The following is a 16,202-nucleotide window of genomic DNA, read 5'->3' as shown; positions in this document are numbered from 1 at the left end:
GAACATGCAAACCACCATATGATTATCACTCAAAACAAGAAAAGTCAACACATTGCTTTGAGGCTATAATGGACCTCTCACAGTGCCTTCATTTAATTCCCTGCATAATTATTATGGCTGGGTCTCCACTGTAGAGGGAGAGGATTTTGCAGACTCCATGTCTTTTTGTACATAGCCTCCTCTTCTTGGAATTTCCCTCTATTCCTTTCATAACCCTCCTTCAAAGCCCTACTCATCTCATTCCTTCAAAGCCCAAGCACTGTCATCTCTGCTTTCCTGGTATTTCCAATGAGAATTAGTGGTTTCCTCTTCTGTTGCTCTGGTTTTCTCTTCTGTCATTCTGTTGTTCTCAGCCGCTCAGTTGTGTCTGACTCTTTGCGACCCCATGGACTGTAGCCCGCCAGTCTCCTCTCTCCCTGGAAGTTTCCAGGCAAGAATACTGGAGTGGGTTGCCATTTCCTCCTCCAGGAGAGCTTCCCAACCCAGGGATCGAACCCTTTATCTCTTGTGTCTCCTGCATTAGCAAGCAGATTCTTTACCACCCAGCCACCTGGGAAGATATTCTGTTCGGCTCTTCAGTATGGTTCTTACTTACTCATTTATCCCTCCATGAACTGGTGAGCTCATTGAAGGGCAAAACTGATTTTCCTTGAGTCCATGTCCCCCTGTTTCTAGCAACTCTAGTGTACATAGAGATGATAAAATTAGCAATAGTAGATGGCACACTTCACCCTTTACAATGATCTTTATAACTGTCAATTCTCTGAGTTAGATCCTTCTCTATTTTTTATTATTCCCATTTTACTGACTCCATTGAGGCTCCATTCAACTAAGGAAGTTGCCCAAGATCTCCTCTATAGCAAAATTCCAGCAGTTAAATTTAAATTATATAAACCTAGCCTCCATGTGCTCAATAAAAATATTGTGACAAGCAGGTCACACATTTTTGACCTAATTTAAATAGGATTGATAGAACAGAAAATGTCAAATATATTTTGACTTTCCAAATGTAAATTAAATAAGAGACTTCTGAGATGTTTGGGCTTTGAGAAGTCTAATGGGGTGAGTCCAAATGGATGAGGTAGCAGAACGGATTCTTGTTTCTATAGAGGGTCTGCTAGGTTTTGCTCAGTGCGAGCTATGGACATTATTCCTAGTTTGTGAAAAAGCAGATTTTTTACATATTGGATTTAACCAAAATAATTAATTATCGCACCATACTCATTGGCTAAGAGTAGTAATGGCAAAACAGCCTCTTGCCCCATTGGAAAAAAAAGTATTTGCTTTATGATGTTGCTGCCTACTGCTGGCCACATGTATAGTAGATATGGGAAATTTGTTCCTCTCAAATGCTTCTTTGACTTTCTAGGCTAACTAGATTAACATATGATTTAAATTTTAAAAGAGCTGTGCTCTTTGCAAAATACCCATAGAAACTCTAACACTCACTGAAGACATATAAAATATTCACATGTAAAAGAAAAGATGGATTCAGTTCAGGAAGGAGACCTGAAACCAGAGAGATCCTGTTTCCAGAGGGAAGGAGGGTGTTGATGACAAGGCAGCTTCCAAAGCTGGAAGTCCTTAAAGGAAAAGTGCAGGAAATTTTCTGAGGATAGATCTTAAATATTCACACACACACACACACACACACACACACACACACACACACACACACACACAGAGGAAGGGAAAAAAAAGGAAGTGGTAACTGTTTGGGGTAATACATATGTTAATCACCTGATTGTGATGAACTCATTTGTATATCAAAATATCAAGTCACAACCTTAAATATATACAGTTTTGGGGCTTCTTGGTGGTTTGGTGGTAAAGAATCCACCTACCAATGCAGGAGATGCTGGTTTGATCCCTGGTTAGGAAAGACCTCAGATGTCAAGCAGCAGCTGAGCTCGTGAGCCACAGCTACTGCGCCCGTGCTCTGGAGCCTGAGAGCTGCAACTACTGAGGCCCCCGCTCCCTAGAGCCTGTGCTCAACAAGAGAAACCGCTGCAATGGGAAGCCCATGGACCACAACTAGAGGGTAAGCCCCACTCGCCGCAACTAGAGAAAGGCCCTCACAGCAGCAAAGAGCCAGCACAGCCAAAACTAAGTAAATAAATACTAAGAAAAGAAATGAAATATATGCAGTTTTTGTTTTCAGTTATACCGCAACAAAGCTGGGAGGCGGGGGTGATGAAAAGGATGTGACTGTCTTGCCTAGAAGCACTGCTCTTAGGAAATATCAGAGCATGGACTACTTTGATGGAACTCCAGGAAAAGTCAATGTCTAAATTACATAAGGTTCATCCATGGAAAGGGCCTATGAATGACCAAATTTGCACTCACATTTCATCTGGAATGCAGCACAAATATACAATAGAAAGATTAAAATGTCCATTTTACTCCTTGTACGTATTTTCTTTGCATTGTAAAATGTAAGAGAGGGAAAATTTTGTGTACATTTTGGATCTTCATGGGAACTAGGTTCAATTAGATTCCGGCGCCTGAGAGAAGAAATCTCATCAGTGGGAAAGTGATTGTGAGACAGCATATTTATACACGGAATTCATCAGTTAGGCAAGTCAGAGAAAGATCTGTCCAAGGGAGACAGACATAATCACCATTTTCTTCTTAAAAGATGATTCCTTTGTCTCTGGCTTCACTAGGGTGTGAGCTTGCTGTGGCAGCACTTATGAAGCCTTCATGTGAAATGATAATAAGAACACACACACATACTCATGCAGCCCATTGGACAAGCTGTTAAGATGCTCCCTAAAAGAAGTAGTTATAAAAGAAAAAGTAAAAGAGTTTGTAGGTAGTTCACCCACATCAGCAAACCTTCTTTTGAAAGTGAAAGTGTTAGTTGCTCAGTACTGTCCGACTCTTTGTGACCCCATGGACTGTAGCCCACTAGACTCCTATGTCCATGGAGTTCTCCAGGCAAGAATACGGGAGTGGGTTGCCATTTCCTTCTCTAGGGGATATTCCCAACCTAGGGATCGAAACTGGGTCTCCTGCATTGCAGGCAGATTCTTTATTGTCTGAGTCACCAGGAAAGCCCAACCTTCTTTTGGCAATGGTTTAATATCTGCTTTTTAATCTGGCGCACCAAAGTCTTAGGGCAAAGTGATCAGACCCAACGGGAAACAAAGTAGATCATTTTCTTCTACTTTATCTTTTAAAAATCTACCTGATTCTTAATTTAATACAACAGACATTTTCTTTTTCTTTTGGCTGCACTGTGAACCATGTGGGATCTTATTCCCAGGCCAGGGATTCAACCCAGCGCCCCCTGCATTGGAAGAGCAGAGCCTTACGAGTGGGGAAGTCCCCACTCTTCTTATTTCTTGAAATGTTTCACCTTGTTACTGTTTCCCTCTTGGAGATATCTGGGATCTATGTAGAATATTTAGGGTAAAGGCTCATAGATGGTAATACACATTTAATGTAGTTAAATTTATTGATGTAGTTGTGTATATGGATCTCGGTCCACTGATTAAGTGTGAAAGAAACATTTCTCTTCATCTTTTAAAAATCAATGTATTTCTGTTTTCATCCAGTTTGTGAGACATTTAACCTGCATCCTTCTTGATGCAAGGTACAGCTTTCATCTGTACCATCCTAATCCCAAGAGGATGCCACAGTTCCAGGCTCTTGTGTAGTGCCCAGGTGTGTGTGGGAGGGGTGAGGAGGAGGGTATGCACGCCCTCTGGTCTTTGGCGCTCTTATTTGTAAAAGCCACGACTGAGGCAGTCAGTCTTTGGTCCTAATGACATGGTTCCTATGGGGCCAGCAGCATCTGCATTGCTTCTTCTGAACACAAACAGGAGAGCCTTCGAGGTCTGCTTAAGGGCCCATATCCCTGACACCAGACATCATCCCTCCTCTTCAGGGTGCTGGAGCCTCTCTAGGGCAGCCCTGGGAAGTCGTCATGTAGTATGCAATAGCTCCCTCTCTCTCTGTCTCTGTCTGTCTCTCTGTCTCTTCCTTTCTCTTCTGCCCCAGTGTGGAAATATCTCCTTTAGTCTGGTCAGAATCCTCGCTTTATGTTTCTTACAAGCCCGTCTGATTTTTCCTGTTCTCTTTGGGAATTTTTTTTTTAATAAAAACAAAAGATGGAAAGACTACTTTTGCTTTCTATTCATTCTTTCTGGAAGCGATTTGTGGAAGGCTTGCATGAAGGAAAGGGGGAAAAGGACTACGCAAAAGCAAATCTCATAAATTAACATCTCAAAATAATTCACATATACAAAATGGGTGAGATGAATTTCTCCTGATCAGTTTTTTTTTTTTTGCACTGTGGGTTCCAACCAAATCATGGGGTGTGAAATCCACTGGCTGGGTCACAATTAGCACTTAAAGAACAAATTAGTAAAACAGTAGAACACAATCATAAGGATAATCATATCTTGCTACTCTTTATAAAGGCTTTCTTTTTTATCCAAATTCTTCCTCTCTGATGTTAAAAACAGAAGCAAGATTGATAAAATCTCAGAAAAATACCTTATCAAACTCTTGGCATGGGATTATCTGAAGTCCACAAAACAAAATTTAGTACAGTACAGCATTTCTCACTATCCAGCATGATATTTAAACTCACATGATACAGTTAGAAATCAAGTAGATTTGACTATCATAAGCTACATACACACATATTCACATACTCTATATGTACTGGGTACCATTTAACATAGATTTTGTAATGTGAATTAAAGTAAAAAAAAATTTGGAAGAGATTGGTCTAGCCCTCAGATCCTTATTGGAATTATTAAATACTATGTTTCATAGCTCTTGCAGTGCAGGAGACCCTGGTTCAATTCCAATGTTGGGAAGATCCCCTGGAGAACAGAAAGGCTACCCTCTCCAGTATTCTGGCCTGGAGGATTCCATGGACTGCATAGTCCATGGGATTGCAAAGAGTCGGACACAACTGAGTGACTTTCACTTTCAAGTTTACTGAAATGAGGTGCTGTGGCAGTTAGGAAGACCCATTCTTGAGTTGTGACTTTACAAGATGCCAGGTCTGTGATCTTGCTCAATTACTTGGTGTTTTTGAACTTTTGCAACATGGGGGGAGGGAAATGACAACTTCACCAGGTTTTGTGAGGACTGAAGGTATCTTGTATAAAATGCCTGGCACAGTGCATCATACACTGCAAATGCTCAGTACAGAAGACTTCACCCCACCCCTCAAACGGGTCAGCTCCCCCAGTGAACCTAGCTCCCTCTTCTCTCTGAATCCATGGACTTACTATTCCGTTTGCTTAGAGCCCTCTTTCTCCACATCCTTCTGCTCTTAGCATGGATGTCCCTTTTTTCAAGAAGTTTCCCTGGCTTTCTAGGTCTAGGTTAGATGCCTCTACAAATGAGAAATTCTTTTGGCTGCAAATAATCACAAAACCAAAATAAAGACAACTTAAGCAAATAGGAGTTAGTTTTTCTTTCATGGCAAGAATTGGGAATGTAGAAATTTGCTGCTTTGGTTCAGGAAGTTAATTATATTAGAGACTTCGTGCTGACTCTCTAGAATTCCTTTGGCCTTTTCCTTATGGTCACAAGATGATTGTAGCATCTCTAAGCGTTCATTTTCTTATACCACATAGAAAGGTAGAAGCAGAAGGAGGAGTGATGCTCAGAGTTTCTCCTCAGTACCTTCTTTTTTTGTTTTTTAAGAAAAAAGTTTATTTATTTGACTGCAGCAGATCTTATTTGCGACATGTGGGATTGAGTTTCCTAACCATGGGTCAAACCCCTGCACTGGGAGGGTGGAGTCTTAGCCACTGGACCACCAGGGAAGGGCCTCCTGGGTACCTTCTTTTTATCAGAGATGAAAAAAGTCTTTCTCCCCTCCAGACTCCACCATCGTGATAAAAGAAAACCACTTAGGATTACGATTCAGGCAGATAAGAGATTGCTTCCCAGGTAGCTATGGTAAGTTTTCAAAAATAAATGAATAAATAACCCAAACAAACAAACAAAAACCATTTAGATTTGCTGTAGTTCAGTCAAGATCATACATGTCACTGAGAACTAATCTCATGTGCTCAAATATTTGAAACTTTCCAAGTCTACAGTTAGTCATATCTGTTTCTCTGCAGTGACCTTGAATAAATACAAGGTACAAAACAGGAGGCATCAACTAGGAGAAACTGCCCCTTTCCCTGGTTCTGATCTCCCGAATCTCTCGTTTCTTTGTGTATCCCTCATTAATCAAGACAGTGAGAGAAAGACGGACGTATCGTAATAACACAACAAACACCTTTATCCGCTTTGCCACTTTGAGTGTTATTCCCGTGTTTCAGTCTTTTACAATTCGTTGGCCTTGCCAGACACCCAGGGAAGTCTCAGACCTCCTGTGCCTGTGATGACTTCACAGGTGGCAGAAGGAGAGGATGAGCAAAAAGAGGAAGTCTGGGAAAGGAGAGGAAAGGAGGGAGCAAGGGAAGACTGGAAGGAAGGAAGGAAGGAGGAAGGCAGGGAAGGAAGGAGGAGAGTGGGAGGGGAGGTGGAAAAGGTTTTGAAAAGAGCAAGATGTAAAAGGGAAGAGGACAGAAGAAGAGAAGGAAGGAGAGTAACCTGAACTTGTTCACTGTAAACCCAGCCCTTTCACATACTTCACTGTATCAGATCCACACAAGGACCCAGTGAGGTAGACACCGGTCCTCCCATAGTACAGATAAGCAAGCTGAGGCCTCATCAAGCCTACACAGGGATTCCTCCAGATGGTTCAGGAATGGGACTCGGTATCAGTGGAAGCTTTCAAGTTCTTGTGCTTACTACTACATCATAGGAGAAAAGACCTAGGGAGGTAGGAGAGAAAATGAGTAGGGACCAGCAGGAGAGCAGAGGAGAGAACAGGGACGGGTAAGACAACGTGGCCCTGGTTACGATCAAAAGGTACATCTGGTGCCCTTTTGTCTTCATTAAAGCTGTGCTTACTCTTTAACGACTGTGCACACTATTAGATTAATTAATTAGACTTGAGTGTACTCCTTACAAACCCCAGGGAGTTCACCAATAAATAGTGTCTAGACATGGTGGCTGTGGAACCCAGAAGGAGGTCATCACACATAGAGCTTCACTCTTTTGGCTTCAACTCCGGGGTGAGGCTGATGGTTGGAAGGCAAGGATTTGGTTATGAGTTCTCCATGTGCCCAGAGCCTAAGACCACACTGTACCCAACCCAAATTTATCTGAAAGTTCCCTCATGTTGGGATGACTTGGAGTGGAGAGATGGTCCTCAGTGGGGCTTCCAACACAGGAGGCTTCACTGTCACTCAAATTGACAAAGGACCACCAATCTACCCTTTGGAGTTATATCTCCATGAAGTAGTCTACAAAATCTTCTATTGACATCATCTGATAAAATCCAGAGAGTGCCTGAATTAAAGCTGGGGAAATGAAGATAAGCAGCTTGGAAGAAAACCCAGGAGACAATAGAATATCCTTTTAAGAAATGAAATGATGCAATACCAATGTTCTTGATGGCATAGAACACTGGTGACTCTGAGATGAAAAACCAATCAGAATGGTACCACTTTGAAGGTTTTAGGAATATATTTCTCAATTTATATCAGTTATATTTTCATATATATATATATATTATATCTACAAGTGTGGTATCTGTTAAAATCTATATTTATCTATTTAAATGCTCTTTCAGTAAGTATGCACTTAAAATTCTAAGTGGTAAAAAGCATTGCTTTATAGTTTCATTAGCAGGATTTGTTTTTCTTTTTTAGTGCTGCATGAAATAATGAAGTGTCTGAGAGTTAATGGAGTCTTACATTCCAAGAAATATAGTATGTCGTGGTGATAATAAAGCCATTGACTTACGGGAAGGGATAGAAGAGACTCACATCTTTTCATTTCATAGGTGAGGTCTGTTGCAAAGAGGTTAAAGGACTGGGACCACCCTCTACTCATTACAGGACCGGTAATTCATCTGAGGGGCTTACCGGGTGGCTCAGCAGTAAAGAATCTGCCTGGCAATGCAGGAGACGTGGGTTCAATCCCTGGGTTGGGAAGATCCCCTAGAGGAGGAAATGACAGCCCACTCCAGTATTCTTACCTGGGAAATCCCATGCACAGAGGAGCCTGAGAGGGGTACAGTCCATGGGGTTGCAGAAGAGTCGGACACGACTGAGCAGCTAAACAGCAACAACGGTTCATCTGAGGGAAACACACACAGTCTGGAAGTCAAATCTGGTTCAAATCCTGACTTCCCCCAGGCAGCCCTGTGCCCTTGGTCATGTAACTTGACTTCTCTCCTCTTTACTGTCTTTATATGCATATTAGGGATGATAATATCATAACAGGTATCAAAAAAGATATCTTAAAATTACAAAGGGGACGTTGTAGAGTCCTGGGTACAAGTGAGCTTTCAGTCTGAGACAGGTCAGAGTTATTATGAGGTTACCAGAAGTTTCTTTCCAGACTTCACCTTTTGGAGAAAGACTCATCTCTCCCCCTCCCCCTCAGTCCTCCCTCCTTCTCCTTCTTTTCTCTCTCCTTTCTTTTCTCTCTCCTTTCTCCTCACTCTCTTTTTTCTTTTTCTTCCCTCCCCACTCCTTCTTCTTTATTGTTTTTGAAACCAATTTCTTTATTTTTCCTCCCGTCTCCTTCTTTCCTCCCTCTCTCCTTTTCCTTCTTTCTCTCTTTTCTTCCCTTCCCTTACTTCATCTGCCTCTCTCTCTGTCTCCTCCTCTCTGTCTTATCAAGAAAAAATAATTTAAAAGCACTTGTCTCTTTTTACAAGGGCACTAATCCCATTCATGAAGACTCTATCTTTATAGCTTAATTGGCTCTCAAAGGTACTATCTACAAATACCAGTATATTGGGGGGTTAGGGACTCAGTATATAAATCTTGGAGGAACACAACATTTGGTCCATAACACCTTTCCATACAAATATTAATGAATTTCATTAGTTGCGGTTCTTTTTGCTGCAAACTATAGGAAAAGTCTGCAGCTAGCTTAAGCCAATAAAAGTAGAAAGGATGGGATTTCATGGTGGGAAACTGAGATGTTCACAGTGTAAAAAGAAGAGATGAACAGTGGAACTTGGGAAGGATAAAACCTGGGACATCATTGAGGACTTCAGCAAGATGTTTTATTGCTCTTTTTTCTCTGTTTCAGTCGTTGATGTAACTCAGTTCCAACTGTCCCTTGGTCCCTGGAATCTTCCTTTCAGCTTTCTCATTCCCAGAAAAGAGAAATGATTGACTGACAGCCTACTCAAGTGTTTCTACCTCAACAGTACCGTCTTTGATCAGGTAGACATAGTCTCATAGTATCCCATGTAGCTAATGGGATATGGCAAGTGAGTCACCTGAATTGATGTTTACTGAATACATCAAACATTTATTAAATATCTACTGTATGCCAAGAAACACTCAGATGAATGCAACACAATTCCTGTCTTCAGGTGTTTATAACAATCTGGGAGAATTCCTCATTACATCTTACTACTAATTTTCCATAAACATATTCCCATTTAATGCATTCAAGCGTTGTGATTCTTGGCACCCTGTCCTCTTCCATTGATGTATAACATTGGGATTAAGAGCCGTAGCTGTGGAGTTCAACTTGGGTTTGACTTGGCTTAATTGCAGCTCTAGGTGCATTACTTAATTTCTCTTCTCTGCACTTTGGTTGCCTTTTCTACAAAATAGGATAATAGCTCTAGCTAATAGATGTGTGTGTGTGTGTGTGTGTGTGTGTGTGTAAGAGTGGGAATTGAGTAAGACAGTACATGCAAATAGATGCCCAATGGATGTCAGCTATTGCTGATATTGTTATCATGATCTTAATGCTTTTGCTTACTAGAGTTTCAAAATTGAGTTTCAGAAGAGGTAAGTGACTTGCCCAATATCACATTTGCTGGTGGAGTTTGATTTTATTTTAAGTGGAAGTGCAGAACCTCCTACATGGATATGTGGCCCTGACTCCCAATTCTAAGGCAATGTAATAGTCAGGACAGCTGAACACCAGGCAAATCACTCCTGTCTGTACTGAAACCTGGTGGGTGACAGTGATGACTACAGGACTTTAGGCTCTTGTGACATTTCAGAAGCGGTTGCTGATTGTTTCGTGTCCGCCCATATGCACGTATGTTGCCTGTGTGCACGTGTGTGAGTGCATGTGCAGGCTTTTTCCCACATCCCACTTAGCTCTTGAAATATATTTAAAGGAGCTGCTTTCATAGAAATTCTAGTCAAACTGGAAGCCAAGCACTTTAGAAGAAATCAGAAAATGGGCCTTTAAGAATCCTCTAGCCAAATACTTTCAGACAAGCAAGAGTTCACTTCTCTTTACAGTGATGACCAAGAAAATCAGTGTTTAGAAGAAACCTCGGTCCTCTTGAATTCCAGGAGCTTTAATGAGCAGATTGCCCTGCTGACCCAGGTTGAACATATCACATGAGTAAGAGATAATTCTTATTTGCGTTCAGCCATTGAGATTTAGGAATGTTTGTTATTATGGAATAACCCAGCCTAACATGACTAATAGCAGGAATTTGAACTTACTTCACAGCAGGAGCTGGGTGGGTTCAGATATTTTAGCATTAAGTCGACCCCAGCTGACATGGGGATTACCCCATAAAACTCACTGAGCACCTATTTGTTCCAGGTTATGTGGGAATGTGATGCGCAAATATGTTTGTCTTCTTAAGGTGTATACAGTAGAGAGGGAGAGACCAACCAATAAATTGGTGACTATAGGTCAGTAATGCTCAGCATATTGTTGGAAGGCCAAGAAGAATTTCTTGAGCCACGTTTGGATAAGCAAGTTAAAACTAAATTAACATAAGGAGGTAGAGGGCATTTTAGATAGAGGGAGCCATGAACAAAAGGAAAATCAATTTCAGGGAACTGCAAAGAAACATTGCATTTGGGTCAAGGGAGAATGAGGGGAAATAGGCTGAAATGAAGCTACTGAGGCAGCCAGACCCAAGGTCAAAACCACCTGGAGTGCTGTATTAGGGAGTTTGACTTTCATTTGGCAAACCATAGTATGGTACCTGGGCTTCCCAGGTGGTGCTAATGGTAAAGAATCTGCCTGCCAATGCAGGAGACATAAGAGATGCAGCTTCCATTCCTGGGTCAGGAAGATGCCCTGGGGGAGGGCATGGCAATCCACTCCATTATTCTTGCTTGGAGAATCCCAAGGACAGAGGAGCCTGGAGGGCTGCAGTCCTTAGGGTCACATAGTTGGGTATGACTGAAGTGACTTAGCACGCATGCAGGATGGTACCCATTAGACTGTCTCACAGCAAGTCCATGAGGCAAATATTATCACCACTAATGGCCAGTGATAAACTCAGGTTCAAAGAAGTCAAATAAGATTTTTTTTTCATCTTTCACTTTCAGAATCTTTTATTTATATATTTGTGATACACTTGACATTGAACATTGTGTAGATTTAAGGTGTACAATGTATTGATTGGATTTACTTGTATATTGCACTGTGATGACTACCCTAGCATTAGCTAACACCCCTATCAAATCCCATAATTATCGTTTCTTTCTTTGCGGTGAAGACATTTAAGATCTAGTCTCTTAGCAACTTTGAAGTATATAATACAGTATTGTTGACTATAATCACCATGCCAAGCACTACAAACTTGCAGTTAGAAGATAAATAAGTTCTTGAGAGTAAATGAGATGTTTTGATCCCATACAACTAGTAAGTGACTAGTTGAGACTTGAATAGTTCTTCTCTGAACTTTTCAACTTTTCATCTCACTTTCCTGCTTGCACAGGTGACTATGGCCATAGCGACCTACATTTCTCCTTCAAATCTCCAAATTATCTTTATGTGTTAGGGTTTTGTGCTTGCCTCCCCTCTGGCTGGTCTCTGGGTCCCCAGATTTTCCATCGACTGCCTTTATTTTACCATATGACCTCTCCTAAAATGTCTCTTGAGTGGCATGCTGTCTGAAACACCCACTGACCCCAACTTTTTGCATCTCTCTTACTCTAGTTATAGTTTTTCTTCATAACACTTACTATTACTGAAAATTTTCTTTGTTACATAATTAAATGTTTTCTCCTTGTTTTTGTCCTTTAGAATATAAGCTCTATGAAAACGGGACTGTTATTCATTTTGTGTATTGTGTATAAGTTGCTCAGTCGTGTCCAACTCTCTGTGACCCTATGGACTGTAGCCCGCCAGGTTCCTCTGTCCATGGAATTCTCCAGGCAAGAATACTGGAGTGAGTTGCCATTCCCTTCTCTAGGGGATCTTCCTGACTCAGGGATCAAACCCTGGTCTCCTCCATTGAAGGCAGATTCTTTGCCATCTGAGCCACCAGGAATATTGCTTGCTTGAACATAGGTGCCTGACTCCTGGTAGAAGCTTAACCCATTTCTGAAAGGGGTGAGTGGCCCATTGAATCACAGCTTCAAGGTCACAGCCTGGGAAGATAGCCCTGTGCGCTATTCTGAGGGTTGGTGTGAAGCTGCCATGAACCGAGAAAAAAAATTTCTGGGTGATTCCTATATATCACCCTGCTTGAGTACCAAGGAGTTCAAGCAAAGAAGAAAGAAAATTCTTCTCAAAACAATCAAGAAAAGTTATGCATTTAGCAGGGATCCTTTGACTTCATTAAATATCTACTGAGCACTGAATATGTGTTAAACCATCCCTGGGATTCAAAGATAAATGATACGACATCCCTGATTTTATCACCTAAAGCTTGCATCTTTTTACATCGTTATTTTATTTTCTTGACTTTCACTGATAATCTGGATAACATTTTATATCTGGGAAAACACACAGTTCCTGAGTAAAATAGTCCTAATCGATGAAGCGATGTGAGGAAACAAAGGTAAAATTCCAGAATTTTAGCAGTTTGTGGCCTCACATAAAGTTTCAGCTCATGTCTTTGGTTAAGAGATGGAAAACTGAGTCACAGATTTTGAGTGACATTTCTAAGACCGCATGTGAGATAATTGAGAAGTTATTGGGAATTAAAATTCTTCTGAGTCTTATTTTAAAGTGTTTTTCCTGTGCAGAAAATTGAAAATAAAAAAGGAAATAGATGAGGTTTCTTTCCTTTAGAGAAATAATTTAGCCACTTTGAAGGGCCATTACTGATGGGATTCGCAATGAAGCATGATTTCCACTCGGTGATTCCTTAACCAAACCAAAGCCCCCAGCTGAGTTATGTTGATTTCTTGACTATCTGACAAGAGTGACAGAATATGAAGGAGTTTTATTTTCACTAATTTGCTTCTGAGGTATTGTTTGGATGGAATTGCACCTTTAGTCATTATTTTCAACCTCCATGTATAATGCTCTGCTGACTCATATTTACTTTAGATTTAAAAGCTCAGTTTTGTCCTCAGTAATTAAAATGCCCACATTTCTTAGATGGGCTCAGAAGACGGAGCTGTATTCTGCTGCATAACAGATAAGACCATTTGGGGAAGCACCAGGGTGTGTTTATTTGAATCCATTACCATCCCTTAGGGATGCCAGCACACCTGATGTGCTATGGATAGGTTTGAAAACAACAACCCACTCCAGTGTTCTTGCTGGAGAACCTCATGGACAGAGGAGCCTGGTGGGCTATAGTCTGTGGGGTCACAAACAGTCGGACAGGACTTAGTAGCAACAACAATAAGCCCACACTCTTGTCCTCCTCATACGGAGGGTGGAAGAGGTTCCTTTAACTAGAATTCTATAGAACCTGGTTTCAATGGAGTGAGTTCCTGGGGTAACTTTGTCATATTCATCTCCATGGCTGCCAGGATCCAGGATCCAATTGGCTTCACAGACTCATGGGAGCTTTTGGACAAAGAATGACTGAGATCAAGGGCGCCATTGCAGACACTAACCAGAATAAGCAACATCTGATTCTTCTTGTTCTGTTGATATGAAACATGGCCAGGGGAGCACTTTTCTGCCTTTTTGGACCAGACTTTGGCAGAGCTGAAGGGGAAGTTCACGTTTCAGGTGCTTCAGAAGCACAGCCTGCAGCCCACCTAGAGGAAAAGCTAAGAAATCATTTTTGCAAAGCCTGGAAAACACAGCTTCAGGGACCAGGCCAGAGACTCTGTTTTCACAAATACGGATATTTCCGTTTAATTTGCTGTTGATGTGTTCTTTTAGTGATAGTTTTTTTTTTTTTAATGCTCTTTCAGTCCAAACCAGCTGTAGAAGATAATCGCCTTCACCATTCATGTATATTCTCCAAAGAGAACTTGTGTGTTGTTTTGAGATACTTTATATGAAAACGTTTGATTGCATTCGCCGTCCATTCACATCAGTGAGGGAAATTTCCTCCATACTTTGTCAGTAAGAGAAGAGAAAGATCTTTTGGATTCTGTATATTTCATTTCAGCTGTTGCAAATTTTGAATGGTTGTGAAATGGTTTTACGTTTTATTAACACCTACTCATACAAAGTTGGTTTTTAGTTGTGGTAACTATTAAAACTTTGAAAAGAGCCTCATTAAAAAGTATCCATCAGAATTTGTGTGTGGCCAACTGAAGCATAAAATCCACTATGAAATAAAAGTTATCACCAGAGAAGCAAGTTCAAGTTGCCTATTAGAATTTTGATGGGATTTTATGCAGTTGTTTCATATGAGTTTAATATTTAATACCATTCACAATACTTTTTTCATTTTATCTTTTCTTATCATAATAGTACTTTATAAGAAAGTTAAATGGATTTTCTTCTGCTACCAGCATTACTGCACTAAAAAAGAGTATCATGTTTCCTTTTGCAGTGGGAAAGAAAGTTCTACACTACACTGCATGAGCAGACCTTTTACAATTCCTTATTGTGGTCTGGATAATAATCCTAGTTAGAAGTGATTTACTCTCAGAAAGGGAACTTCTCGCAAGCTTATAGAACATCCTGGTGAGTAAAGCAGATTCTCTTTGTAAAGATAGCACAAGGAAGCCTTGAGATTGAGCGTCTTGCCTTCATTCATGCAAACTGTAAACGTCCATCTCTTTTGCCTCCTGGTCTGTGCTTTGCAGAGTTGGGAAAAGTTTCTCAAGGAAATAGATGATGCTCTCTATCCAAACTAGAAAAACTGGGATGATACTGTTAACTTCAATGTGCTTCTCGTTTTTATTATTTTTTAAAAATATAATCCCAGAAGTCTCCCCAGGTGGCTCAGTAGTAAAGAAACTGCCTGCAATGCAGGAGCCTCAGGAGATGCGGGTTCAATCCCTGGGTCAGGAAGGTCCCCTGGAGTAGGAATTGGCAACCCACTCCAGTATTCTTGCTGGGATAATCCCATGGATAGAGGAGCCTGGCAAGCTACAGTCCATAGCATCACAAAGAGTTGCATATGACAGAGCAATTGAGCAAGCATGCATGCATGATCCCAGAAATCCACACAGGCATTCATCTTAATAGATTACTGAGCACTACAGGAAAGGGAAAGAAAGAATAATTCTTCCAGTTATAGATGTTGCTTTACTCTTGGACAGTGGGATATCTGGCTGAGAGAAAAAAAAAATGCTCCATTAGGTTTCAGAAGAGTATACAAAAAGGTCCATGATCAGGAAAGTGTAAAGTGATATATTTAGAAGAAAAATAATTCAAAAATAATCCAAGCCATGTATAACTCACAGTTTTCAGGCCCACAAATCTAGGTGTAAATCTAGGGTTATTAGAACATGTGACTACAGTCCTTCTTCAGCTTTGTCTCATTGACTATTGCAAGATGTCTGTCATATTCAAACATCTCTCAAATCGTTCTACTTTTTCTTCCAATTCTATCATCACTTCCTCTGTCCAAGCTATAATAATGTTTTCTTCTTCTAGCCATGCCACGTGGCATGTAGGGTCCTAGTTCCCTAACCAGGGATGGAACTCACACCCTGCATTGAAAGTGAGAAATCTTAACCACTGGACACCAGGGAAGTCCCCCAAACTATAATAATCTCCCTTCATCCTTTTTTCTCTTTTGTTTATTCTCTTCTTCACTGTCAGCATAAACATTTGGCAGTACTAATCTGGTATTTAACACACAACACATCTACTAAACCCCTCTGGCATCAGTCTTCCTATCGCTCGTATGCTTAGGACAGAAACCCCCAGAATGGACTTCAGGGCCTCTCTTGACCCAGCTTCTGTCTGTCTCTCCTCCTTCACCTGGCCCCAAGCGTTCTCTCTCATCACATTCTCTAAATATACCTGGTCCTCACTGCTTTTGCCCACATCACCCCGCTATG

This window comes from Cervus elaphus, chromosome 21 (genome assembly GCF_910594005.1).
Source record: "Cervus elaphus chromosome 21, mCerEla1.1, whole genome shotgun sequence".
Taxonomy (NCBI): domain Eukaryota; kingdom Metazoa; phylum Chordata; class Mammalia; order Artiodactyla; family Cervidae; genus Cervus; species Cervus elaphus.
Note: the sequence above shows the minus strand (reverse complement) of the source record.